Below are 14069 nucleotides of genomic sequence, written 5' to 3'. Positions count from 1 at the left end.
TCACAAGTGGTGTACCACAGGGCTCAGTCCTGGGCCCACTCTTGTTTGGCATCTACTTTTCAAGTACAAGCAAACACAGGAGGGTTATGGCTGACAAAGTTTGCAGATGACTGCAAACTGGGCGCCATAGTAGAAAACACATCTGACACAGATATCCTTCAGAAGGGTCTCACAAAACGGATAACTGGTGCCAGAGCCATGGCCTAAAGTTAAATGCCAAAAATGCATAGTCATACCCTTCGGGAAAAACAAGGTTACCCCTAGCTACCAAATAGGTGGCAATCCACTGAGCACAGAAGAAGTTATCAGGGACCTGGGGACCCAGGTTGATAGTAGTCTGTCATTCGACACCCATGTAGCTAAAGTAGTTAGGAAGACCTTCTACATTGCCCACCTTATCATGAAGGGATTCTCATCTAGATCAAGGGAGGTCATAGTCTCCCTATACTCATCACTCATCAGACCAATGATTGAGTACAATGCCCCATTCGAATGTATCTGACCCGACACTTGCAGCAGCTGGAGAGGCCACAAAGTTCCTCACCAAAAGGATAAAGGGTCTCAAACATCTGTCCTATGCTGCCCGACTGAAAGAACTCCAGCTCTATTCAGTCGCTTCACCTTGCTCAGAGGTGACCTTTGCCTAACATACAAGGCCATGTCAAACCCAGATTTGATGAATATGCTTCACCTCAAAAAATCTAGATCCGTCAGAGCCACAAGGGCGGGAGACTTAAACCTCGACACGGCTATTAATAGGACGTGCTGGAGGGATAGATTCATCACCCAAAGACTCCCTATGCTGTGGAATAAAAATATGTGAGGCAGAGCACCTCGCTGGCCTTGTTCAAGAGTAATCTTGACCAATGGATGGGAGATCGCAGATATACCCCAGGGATTACCTCAGTGTCACTGCTCAACAGAGGCACAGCAAAATAATGGGTATAGTTCCCCATACTAAAGGGGTGGCGTAAGCCACAAAACTATGGGCTAGGCTTGTAAATGCCCTCGGGCAGATAGCCTAGTATGAACCTATGAACCTATAATCATGTTGTGAATGCTAGCCCCATTCTTTCTCACAAGGATGAGAAAGCTTTTGACTGATTTGGGAAGAGAGTTTATTCTTTGGCAGCCTTAACTTTTAGAATTTTGAACTGCCAGGCAAATGTGTTAAAAGTTTTTACTGGCTTCTTTTGAGAACACGAGAATGTTAACTGTTACTTTTCCAACTTCTGAGGTTATAACTTTTTTAAATTCCTTAATTGTGTTTGCTTCTCAGGTATCCAAACACTCTTTAGCATCAGCAGAATCATAATATCACTTTTAAGTTGGCTTTATTTGCAGATGGTACTGTTTTGTACCCGATGAAACCAGAAAAGGACATTCTAGTTTTGTGGAACATTCTAATACAGTTTAAAGGCTTTTTGGGATCCGCATTACCCATATTTATGGGGACATGCTAAAATGAAATTCTTAGGAGTATGGATTAAAAGGAATTCTTTTATGGCAACTAAAGATGTGTGGGAAGAGACTAAACAAAAGATAATACAAAAAACGGAGAAATTAGAAGCTTTGTTTATGGGTATGGATAGCAAGATAAAAGCAGGGAAAATATTTTTAGTCCCTTTAGTGCAGATCAGGTAGATTTTATCAACCAGAGGAGATATTGTGGATAGCAATAAAGAAAGAAGTGAAGAATTTTATCTGGAAGGGGAAGAGAGCACGAGTCAAGTAGAATAAATTGATCCTTCCAATAGAAGAAGGAAGTTTGGGGTTACCTGGTTTGAAGGGGTATTTCAGAGCTGCACAGTTAAGGCTCCTATACATAACACAAACAGAAAGCTGTAATTCATAGTAGAAAGGGATGATTATGAAACATGGGGGAAAATCAATAAATAATTAGAGATTGATATTTTGGAAGCAGATCCTGAAGGGAGAGTAACAATAACCATACAAAATATTATATTCATAAAGTAGCAGAAAGTAATCTAAAAACTAAGTCAACACTGGAATGGAGAAAAGAGATTCTGCTGATAGAGAAGACTGCAATTAGGGATACATAGAATAGGCAAGATGGGGTTGGAATGTACTGCAGAAAACTGGCAAAGGAACCCAAGGTATTGGGAACAAATAATTAAAGAGGGAAAGGTAACAGAATGGGAAGAGACCAATAATTCATTTGGATTGCAGGCTAGAGGTTGCCTTCATTGTCAGGGACTGATATCAGAGTATAGGCAAAGAGAAAGGAATAGGGGGATCCTAAGTGAAAGACCAGCACTGGTAGAGGTTTTAATAGAATTTAGAAAATAAGCTGCTTTTAAAAAGGGGGTAATCACTATGTCATATAAAATTTGCACAATAATTATAGGAATCAATCAGAGGAAGTTAGAAAAATTGGGAAGAGTAAGCAATTCACAAAGAAACCATGGGAAGATATATGTATGGCTCCAATATATGCAACCAAGTGCAGACGAATTAGGATCTTGGCTTGGAAACATTTACATAGGTATTTTTATACCCCCAGCAGATTCCAGATAATTTTTCCTCAGGTAGAGTACTAATGTTGGAGGTGTGATGGGGAGGAAAGAGGTAATTGGGAAAATGTGTTTTAGGAGTGTAATTACTTAGCAGACTTTAAAGATTCCCTGCAGACTGCTCTGTCAGAAATACTGGTTAAGCAAATTGATGCAAGTAAGGAAATGATTTTTTTGAACTGTGATACTGAATCGGAATTGCCTAGACATAGTAAGACCTTGCTGAGTTTAATTCTGGTGGCTGTTGAAAAAAAAACATTTCTAGAAAATGGAAATCAAATTTTAAGCTAAACATACTAGATTTAGTGAATGTGGTAACAGAGATAAAAGAACAGGAAGTGGGATCTTTAGAAAAGGGAATGAGCAGATTACTTAGAAAGAAATTGGAATTGTAGGAACAATACATGCAGAATAATGTTTTGGGGAAGGATGGAGGTTTAAATTAAGACAGGAATTGAATGAGCTATGTAATGTTTGATGTCTGTATAGAACATTGTAAGTAATATATAATGTTTGCAACTGAAAATATGCCAGTGTTGTTTATTTTCATTTATATAAACACATGATTGCCTGTTATAAGTGATAATTCAGTGCCTATGTCTTCAGTGATAATTCAATAAAGATGTTTCTTGTTTAAAAAAATGATTTTGCTGATACTGTTTCCAGAGCTGCTGTTGCTGCTGGTGCTTGTTCAGTTATGAGATTTGTTTGGTTACATTCTCAAAGCCTACTACAGCTGAGAATTTAAATTCTTCCCTGGATAATGATATGTTATCTGAGCCCTGTACTGCTGAGGCCCTTAAAAAATAGAGTGAGGGAAATTGATTCATGGGGCAAAGTTCAGTAAAAAATTTCCTTCATTTTCAGGTTCCTTTTCCAGGAAACAGAGTAGGCAGTTTCAACATTCTAACAGGCATGATTTCAAAAGGCAGTGGCAAGGACTTTCAAAAAACGGCAAAGCCTCTCAGAACCAAGAACAGTCCAAAACATTGGAATTACATTTTGTCTCTTCTATACCTTCCCCCATTCCATCGTGGCAATCCTTCACATCTCTCCATCCTCCACATTGGTATCAGATCATCTCAGATAAGTGGGTTCTGTCACTTATCCAGCAGGGTTAAATATGGCAGTGGGAATCTTTTCCCCGTGTTCAGGAGATTCCTCCTCATCCTGCAAACCAAACATCCCTGTTTCTCATATTTTAGAGCAAGTGTTGGCCCAGAAGGTAGTAGAACTTTTGCCAAACATTTTTACTCAATGATTTTTCTGGTAACAGAGAGGCAGATCTTGGAAACCAGTCCTAGATCTCTTTCTCAGTCTTTTTGTCAGGATTCCAAAACTCAAAATGTAACCTCTCATATCCTCCTGCAACTTCATAGTAACATTGGACTTAAAAGATTCTTATAATAACATTCCAGTTTGCAACACATTTAGGTATTGTTTGGCTCATATTATTAGTCTCTGTATTACCCTTTGGTCTGCCCGCTGTGCCAAGGCTCCAGTGATTGCTCACTGCAGGCTTTAAAGCATTCACACCTTTCCATATTTGGACAATTGCCTTAAATGTGCAAACACTTTTTTCCAGTTGTCTGGATTCTCTGACACGGTCATGAAATTCCTGTTCTTTCTGGAGTTTCAACTGAACTTACAGAATTCATCTCATCTCTACCCTAGCACTGTTTTTTTTTTTCTGGGATGTCTCCTAGATTTATCCCTAGGAAGGACCTTCCTTCCACTGGACAAAGTAGAACAGAGCAAGGAAATCTTCCTGGACATTTCCAGCCAGTCTCAGTATTCTGAGTTTCTTGGCTTCTATGATTGTTATGATTCCCTTAGCCTGACTTTACATGAGAATAATTCAGTAGTACCTGATGTCAGTCTGGACTTAGCATGTGTACCTGGTATTTTCAGATTCCAGTTCTAGCGTTTGTGAGAAGGGAGTTACTTAGGTGGGTGCACCAGTTATCTCTCAATCCAATTCTCTCCTCCTCCTCCCTTCAGTCTCCCTCCCAGTCTTTCATAACAGGTGCTTCAGTCTTTGCTTGGGGGACAGTTTCATAAAGGATCCTGGTACAAGGCCTGTAAAACTCCAAGGACAAACAGAGGTACATAAATATCAGAGTTGTGAGCAGTTATCAATATCTTAAAAGCTTTAAATAATTGTGGCCCCCAGAACCTTATCACAGAAAACACTACATTAATGTGGTAGATCAACAAACAAGGTGATGCCAGATCTTATCCCCTTTGCAGACTTGCTGAGACTGCCTGGGAGGTAGCAACTCAGCTCAGTTCGACTCTTCAGCCTTCATACATTTCATCAGAGCAAAGTCTTATAGCAGACAAGCTGAGAAGAGCCAAAGCAGACCTTCACATGTAGTAATTCCCCTCAAGGGTCTTCATAGAATTGATCCATCCATAGGAAACATCTGTTTGTCTCCTTTCAAAACAGGCAGTTAAAGAAATTCTGTTCCAGGATTCCTTGCAGTCTGGCTTGGAACACTGATACATTCTCATTCTCATCTACAGGAATGTTCCTGTTGCCATTCCACTGATACCCTGGGTTCTTCAAAAGATCCTGAAGAACTCTCAAAGATTGTGGTGGTGACTCCGTTATGGTCCAGGCAACAGTGATTCTCTCTTCTTCTGAAATTGACCAAGAACAATTACCGTAAGCTTCCCCACAAACTGGGTTTACTCACACAAAACAGGGTTTGTTTGTTACACCCCAACCAGAAAACACTTTTGTTGACTGCCCAGTTGATAGAGTTTTAATACCTTTTTTGAGGCTGCCCAGCAGGTTATTAAATGAGTTGAAAAAAGCCTGCTAGAAAATTAGGTACTTGCATATTATCGCAACCAGATTTTCTCGGTTGCGGAATGCGCATACCAGCACAGATAGGAGTGCATGAAACAATTGAGTCTGTCTTCGTAAATGTATAGTACTGCCCAAAACGTTTACATTTACTGTAAGGTGGTAATCAGACTCGGTATATCTTTGGATTACCTTCGGGAACAGAAACAGTAGAGAAAATCCTCTTCCTGTTTTTTTGCATTACACACGCACGCTACAGTTTTCATGGCTGCTATCATACTCTCGTTTGTTTGAACTTGTAGAAGGAATTCTTCAGAGAAATCAAACGCAGGCACTGAGCAATTGTTTTAGCTACACTTGCTTACTTTTAACCATTGTTCGCAAATTGTCAAAAAATAAAGGTCACCAGAACCGTCACTTCTGTGTCTGTGTTTGCCTTCTCTGAAGGATTCCTTCCACATAGTAAATACAATCCGTTCATCACACCGACAGCAGGCATGACATTTCAAGCGTACAACACGCATGCAAAAAATAGGAAGAGGGTTTTCTCCACTGTTTCTGTTTCCAAAGGTAATCCGAAGTTATCCCCAACCAATACAGAGCCTGAATACCACCTTCCAGTGTTTCATGGCCCCGTTTCTACCGAAGTAAGCGGAAATCGCAACCGTGAAAATCTGGTTGCGATAATACGTAAGTACCGAAAATTATATATGTGATTTAATCTAGACCCTTTCATGGCCTGATTACCTCTGTTTCTTCATTGTTTCTGTGAGTTGTTATCCACTGTCCTCTCTCATTTTTCTATCAAGATTTATCTTTTGCCCATTTCTGCTTGTCTGTCCTTAGAGCCTTTTTGTATTTGCAGTTTTTACATATCCACCCACCTAGAAAATTGGTGGCTTCTCCATGGGATTTTAATTTTGTGTTGGAAAAGTTGACATTTCTTCCATTTGAAGCTGCAAATTGAGCTGTTATGCTCAGTGCTGCAGTAGCCCAAGCTGAATGGGTTATAGCTTGCCAGTGATATAACACCCAGCCAGCTTCCACAGCTTCAGGGCAAATTCCATGCATTCAAACCATTAGACAGCTGAAGCTGAACTACCTAAAAGATAAGTTTGAGCTTTCAGCCTTTCAAGGCTTTTCTGTTTCTGAAGAGTGTTCCTTCTACAGTCTTCAGATGATCATTGGTCAACTAAGGTTGTTCCTTGGCTGGGTAGATAAGTTCTCTTCAGAGGAAAGACCCTTGCACTTACCTTTTTGTTTATGATCTTTAAAAGTTATTTTTAGCTGGGGGGAAAAAGTGATTTGTGTACCGTGTCCTGCATCTTCATGCTGTTGGTGCAGGCAGGAGTATCACTTTTTTACTTTGTTTTTCATAGCTGTTAAAATTTAACTTTTTCTGGGTGGAAACTGTTTTTAATTTATTATTGGGACTCTGTTAAGTGCTTTTTACTATTTTTTTTTTTTTTTTGGGGGGGGGGGCACTTTTTTTAATACTTGCCTGGTTTACTGAGTGTTGCTGCTCATTTTACCCAGGAACCATAGGCCTTTTTCAGATTAACCATGAAACATTATTACAGTTGCTTGGTACAACCTTCATCCAGTCACAAAAATTACTAAAAAGCCTTTTACCAGTATAGCAGCCATAACATTTGCCTAATTTGCAGGCTGGTGGCTCTGGAGTGTCCAAAGCTGGTTCCACAAACCACACATCTTTTTCCTTGAGTTCCCCCTGGTTTAGTTCTTACAGCTGCCATGAACTAATGAATAGATGCATCCTCTGTGACTATTGGACTACCCCTAGTGGGACAGGGAGAGCCAATCTGGTAAGTCTTGGAAGAAGAGGCAGAGAAGACTTGTCTGCCTAGCTAAAAGCAAGTGCCTTTTCGGGGGGGCTGTTTCTAGCAATTCTCAGTCTGTTTCTTTAATATTTCTAGCCAAAATACAAACCAAAAATTAAAACATGTTTTCTCCTATCTGAATTACACTGGGTAGGAGTAATTTAATGGCACTAGTTTAGGGTTTATTGCAGTATCTGAACCCCAGTAGTATGTTTCAGGCAAAAGGAAGAGAGTCTCCTCATTTTCTGAAGAGATTCAGTTGTTAAATCTCAAAATTCTGATTCTGAGGACAGTCTAGCCTCTGACTGTACCTTTATAGGATTCTCTTTCTTTAAACTATTTCCAGAAGGAATTGTGTCTTTTAGTGGGAAAATGGTGATGTTTTTCAGTCTCTCAAAGTGTTATGATTTGCCACAACTCGAATGTCTGGAACCTACAGTGTCTTATCATTTGGATGAGACATTAAACCAAGGTGTCCCATCTGCCCGAGTTGATGGTGGCTCAGGTGGATGTAAAGGATACCATGGCACTTATCAAAAAGAGTAGGGGAAGTTACTCAGTGCTCTGGCCAGATTTCTGCTAGAAGTATAAATATGACCTCTGGTCTCCCCTTAAAAGAAGCTGCTAGTCTAGTGGGACTAACCGGTGAACAAAAGGATGAAAATACAATAAAACATTTTCCTCCAATTCTTCCTGTTTTGAAGGATGTTTTTGTTGCAGCCTGCATTTTCCATGACAGTCAGCGTGCTGCTCCTGTTTGATGACCCTGCTTCAAGCCCTTTTTTGTATATATTGCCAGTTTGTGGGTATATATAAAATTGCTAATTTGGCAGTTTTCTCAATGATGAGAGAAATACAAAAAGAGTGATCTTTTTAGATTGAATCTAAAAAGACTGAAAAACAAAAAAATACTATATTTGCAGAGAGAATCCCTTTCTTGCACCACCCACACCTCCTGAAAATTATATATACCAACACCAAGATCACACAACACTGGCGTAAGGTTAAATTCCCAGACCTCGCTGTACTGGAATCTGCACACAAAGTAGCCAAAAGGCTGAAGACAAGCCAGTAAGAGTGACTGCTGTTACAGATTGCAGTTATATACTCTTTCTTGTATATAGTTATATTGGTGTTTTTTTTGGTTGAGCCTTTCCTAGCATTTTTCCTTTCGGGGCTGTGGGTCCCTACTTGAGTCAACAAAGCTGTGAATTTTTTGCTACCCAAACTGCCTTTTATATGGTTCTGTTCAATCCAGTGGCTGTTTGGGTACATGGAAGGTGCCTTAAAGCCAGTAGTCGTACCGTAATCAAGGATATAGGTTCATAAGTGAATAATAAGCTAACTTCTTGAAGAGACATTTTAAGTCTAGCCAGTAACCCGAGGTCCGAATCAAACCTTGAACCTTGTATCTTTGAGGTGAAGACCTTAACCATTGTGCCAAAATCCACCCCCACCCCCACCCCCATTAACTTGTATAGCTTAGGCAACTGCAGCAGTGATCTATTAGAGTATATACTGTTATGGTAAGTTTATTTACACAACTGTTCTTTCTGCAATAAGCAATAGCCAGGATAGCTAGTGTACTTGAGTACCTGGCACTTTTTTTTTCTGTATGCTTCCTGTCTGTTTTTTATTGCCTTTTATTTTATTCCTCCATTTGTGCCAATTTGCCTATATTCTAATCTGAATTTGCATTGTTTTATTTATTATTTAAGTAAATTCATTTATTAACCTTTATACTATTGTGGCTGGTATCCATTACTTACTATATTTATGCAGTGCTATTTGTCTGAGAAAAGGGTAAGCATTAATTACAATGTTGATTAGCAGGCCATGTAACACACACCTCCCATTAGACTGCTTAGGCCTATTACTACCATTAAATATATTAATTGATATGTCTTATACTTGGCTTAATTTAAGAACAGCAAGTAGTTGGGTGTCTCTGTTCCTAACCCAGAGTGGTGTAAGTACTACTTTATGGAGATGGAAAATCCTGACAGCCTTCCCTGAGAACTGTTTGTGTATGTGTAGTTGTGTGCTTGCACACATGAAAATAATTTTTGTAAAAGGCAGTTACCATGGACAGAGAAACACAGGTAGATAATGTCGGCCAGAGAGAGAGTCAGTAGTGGGAATGAGGCCTGGGGGGTGCATGGTTAAAAACTTAGCTCTGTAAATGGTCTGTGTGCAACACAGATTGGGTGTTGATGTTGGAAGACCATACTCAGAAGAGCAGTTCGTATACCCATTATGTTGTTGAGGCCAAGTTGTATTTTTGAATTAATTATTGAAATAGACTTGTGTGCATTTTCTTGGTATTACTTCAGACTTGTTTGTGGCAGGACACCAACCCCATTAGTGTCAGCCATCTTGATCACAGTGAATGGCAACCTGCTGTCTGGATGTCACAGTGGTTGTAGTGGTCATCTCTGCCTGTCACACTGTTGCCATGTCCCTATAACAGTAGTGGTCAGTGATAAGATTACTGGAATGGAATTATTCAGCTTAAACAGTTTTGTTTCTAAATGTGTGTGTGTAATCCTTGCAGCCACAAAGTAAAATATATAGATGTCTGATTGCACAAAGCAGTTATTTTATTTTTTAGTTAGCTTAGTTTATGAACAGGCAGAAAATAAGCTCTTCTGACAACTATGCTAAAATGTCAGGCACTCCAGTGAGGTAGAACAGTAAAGCCCAGGCATCCTGGGTTCAATTAGCAGCTCAGGCAACTGACAGAGTGGCAGGTAGGATGGGGTGTTACCATCCTGGATGGCAAGGCAGTGACATGGGCTTCTCCTCTGACAATCCCTGGTGGAGGCCAAGGACATCATTATGGCCACAAATGTTCAATGAGAAGGTGGAAGATTGGAGGAGATGAGATTAAAATGGTGATGTATAACCAACCCACAGGAAAGTCCCCAGGAACAGATGGTATTCTTGTAGAAATGTAGAAGGTAGTAGGGGGAAAAACTGATAAAGGTCTGGAAGGTTTTGTTTAACAGTATTTTAAGAGGAGGAGAAGCACCAACATCCTGGAAGAAAGTGGTGGTGGCTGTAAAACATAAACAGGGTAAAGACCCATCAGATCCATCTTCATACAGGCCCATTTCCATCTTAAACCATGATTATAATTTTTGTTATGTCTATTATAGCTTAAAATGACAAAGGTGATGCCAAAATTGATAGATATGGATCATTGTAGTTTTGTGAAGAGGAGGCAAACTTTTGACAACATTAACAGAACATTGATGATCCAGAGGGAAGCAGAATGTAAGAAAATACCACTGCTGCTGGTGGTTCTTGATGCAGATAAAGCATTTGACAGAGTAAGCTGGGAGTTTATGAGCAGGACAATGGAAGTATTTGCATTACCTGATAAAATTATAAGGTTGATTAGGAGGATATGTGAGGGATTAGAGGTGAAAATTAAAGTGGGCAGTTTCCTCTCTTATAATTTCTGTTTGAGCAGAGGAACCAGGTAGGGGTATCCTCTGTTATTTGCATTATATTTAGAACCATTGGCAAAGAAAATAAGGGATTCAGAAATTCAAGGATTTAATTGGTATGGTAGTCAAGAAACACTGGCTCTATTTGCAGATAATATTGTTTTGTACCTGATAAAACCAGAAAAAGACATTTCAGTATTGAGGAACATTTTGAGGCAGTTTCAAATCTTTTTGGAATGCAAAATTAATGAAGCTAAATCAAAGGCAATAGCTGTAAATTACATACCCACACAAAAATGGTTCTGCAATATCCATATTTACGGGGACATGATAAAATGAAGTACTTAGAAGTATGGGCTAAAAAGGATTCTGCTGTGGTAGCTAAGGTTATGTGGGAAGAGACTAAACAAAAGATAATACAAAAACTGAGAAATTGAAAGCTCTGTTATATGGATATGGATAGCAAGATTTAAGCAGTTAAAATGTTTTTAGTTCCTTTAGTTTTATACACAGGTCAGGCATATTTTTATCAACCAGTGGAGACGTGGATAGCAGGTAATAAAGAGATGAAGGGTTTTATCTGGGAGGGGAAGATGACAAGAGTCAAGTGGGATAAGCTTATTCTTCCAATAGAACAAGATGGTTTGGGATTACCCGATTTGAAGGGGTATTTCAGAGCTACACAGTTAAGGCTCCTATACATAACACAAGCAGAAACCTATAATTCATAGTGTAAAGGGATAATGATGAAATGGAGGGAAGCTCAAGAAACAATGGGAGACTTTGATTTTGGATGCAGATCCTTAAGAAGAATAACAATAACCATTCAGAATATTATATTCATAAGGTAGCAGAAAGTATTCTAAGAACTAAGCCAACGCAGGAATGGAGAAAGGAGATTCTGCCAATGGGGGATGACTGCAATTAGGGATACAGACAATAGGCAAGAGCAGTTGGAATTTATTAGAGATAACTGGCAAAAAAAACAAGGTATTGGGAGCAAATAATTAGAGGGGGAAAGGTTATAGAATGGGAAGAGGCCAAGAATTTATTTGGACTGCAGGCTAGAGATTGCTTTCCCTATCAAGGATTGATATCAGAGAACAGGCAAAGAGAAAGAAATGGGGGGGGGGGGTCCTAAGTGAAAGACCAGCACTGGCACATTTTTTAGTAGAATCTAGAACAGAAATGCCAGATTATGGTAACCAAATTGAAAATGTAATGTATGTTTTTCTTTTGCTTCTTTTTTGCTTACCTTCAGTCAGTGCATTGTCATGGTTTGGGGAATGTTTGACTTTTCTATGTTTGAATGTAGAAGAACACAGTGTATTTTAAAGTGTGATGGATCTCCTCCCAACTTGCTATCTTTTCAGACCAGGAACTGCCTTATTTTTTAGATGTAGTTCCTGGCTGGCTATCACTATGACACAAAGGTGGAGTCAACGTTTGAAGCAAACTTAGCTATATATCAGTAGTTTAAGTTTTTGTTTCTGAGAAATATAGTTATGGTGATTAAAATAAATGGTTTACCTACTTATTTTTCTCCGGTGTTAGGATGATGTCATGTGGTGAACATTGGGGGCTGGGGAAGACAAAACATTGGGTATAGCTATGCTACGAAATATGTTAATGCTGTCTTGTTTGTGGTGGATCAGTCTGTGAATACTATGTATTAATTTTGTTGACTGACTTCAGTTGGGTCAGTATTTCTGTAATAAGTTTTAGCCAGTGAACTTTGGTATCTGGAGCTTAGTGGGGGGGCGGTCTGTATGCCCAGTGTCCATTTTTTTGCTTTTAATTTTTCTTTGTATGTCAACCTACATATAGTCTAATCTGTATTTGCACTATTTTCTTTAAGTAAATTTCATTTATTAACTTTTATCTTCTCGTGGCTGGCATCCATTATTTACTATATTTATAGATTGCTATTTGTCTGTGAAGAAGGGTAAACATTTTGTTAACAGGCTGTGTGGCCCATTAGACTGCTTAGGCCTACTCCTGCCAGTCCAAGAGATTAATTTATATATTTTGTACTAGGCTTAATTTAATAGCAACAGGCAACTGGATATATCTGGCCCTAACCCAGACTGATTCTAATACTAGAGTGTCATGACGAAAGCTGTGGAAAACTGTAGAATTCTGCCAGCTTTTCTTGTAAATGGTGTGTGTGCGTGTGTGTTTGTGTCAGAGAAGATGAACATTTTTGTGAAAGATAGTTATCCTGGACAGAGAGCGGTGAAAAACATTGGTTGGCACAGAGAAAGAGTGATTTAGAAAGTGGCATAGAAGTGTTTGGACAAAAACTCAGCTGTGTACGTGGTGTGCATTCATTCTAGTCTGGTTATAGATGTTGGAAGCCAGTACCCAGGACAGCAGTGCATATTCCCTTTAGTCTGTCAAGACCAGGTTGTATTTTGTGAATTAATTATTAAACAGACTTTTGTGCACTTTCTTGCTATTACTTCATCCGTGGTTGGCAATGATGGGAGTCACACCCCATCTCTGCCAGCCATCTTGGCAACACAGTGAGTGGCATCTTGCATATTAACTGGGAATAATGTTTCTTGAGATGACCATGTATTGGTCCTTTAGTCTTCATCTTGTTTGTCTTGAGGAGATATTATAGAATGTTGTGGTGTATGTAATAACTAGCTGATATAGCCTGATAGATGACCATTCTTAAATGAGTCTGGTGATATAATAAAAATCATTTGCTTCTTTGAAGTGATTATTTAATATCTCTTGACTCACATCCAGAGAATGGTTAAAGCACTGCTTTATTTATGTACTTATTAATTTATTAACTAATTAATGTATGAATTTATTTTGTAGACTGTGTTTTACCCACTAGACCTATAGCCTGTTTTCATAGGAGGTAGTTTCAGTGCAGACTGGGTAAAAGTTAGTAAGGTACAAGAGAACTTACTCTTCTGTTTTTAAGTTTCTGTCATTGGAAGATCAACATACATCCAAGCTGATTTCAAGATGGCTGCACTCTGAAGGTGTGGGTAATTAGATCTCTTCCAGTGTGAAAAAGGAAAGAGAAGTAAAGGAGCAGTGGAAGTCAACAGTCTGGGTGAAATCCAGTTACTGGCTAATCACTCTACTGCCTGGATGTCAGCAGAGATTAAATCTGGAGAAAGATCGCAAAAATCATCTAGAACAAGAGAAGAAAACACTCTACTACTGTGAGTCCTGCAGCTGTTCAGCAAAAAGCAGTTCACATTTCACCTTTGATACAGGAGATGGTTTCCAGTATTTTAGGGGAAAAAAAATAAAACAAATGCTTTCAAAGGTGTTTAAGTGGGGCACTGATGGCATATACCAAGTCAAGCGACAAAAGGCTGGAAAGAACAAAATAAGCTTTAAGTAGCTATTTAGATGAACTAATAAAACTGCAGAAATCAGCAGGTGAAATAAGAAAAAGACT

The 14069-nt window shown here is 39.1% G+C and overlaps 1 protein-coding gene across 7 annotated transcripts in view; it reads left to right on the top strand.

Annotated features, from left to right (window-relative positions):
* CIBAR1 (CBY1 interacting BAR domain containing 1) overlaps window positions 1–14069 on the top strand; it is a 1541282-nt gene that overhangs the window by 1244100 nt on the left and 283113 nt on the right. The gene's annotated exons all lie outside the window — the stretch shown is intronic.

Source organism: Protopterus annectens, chromosome 3.part1, assembly GCF_019279795.1.
Source record: "Protopterus annectens isolate FY-2018-M chromosome 3.part1, PAN1.0, whole genome shotgun sequence".
Classification (NCBI taxonomy): Eukaryota; Metazoa; Chordata; order Ceratodontiformes; family Protopteridae; genus Protopterus; species Protopterus annectens.
Note: the sequence above shows the minus strand (reverse complement) of the source record. Positions and strands in the feature narration are given on the sequence as shown.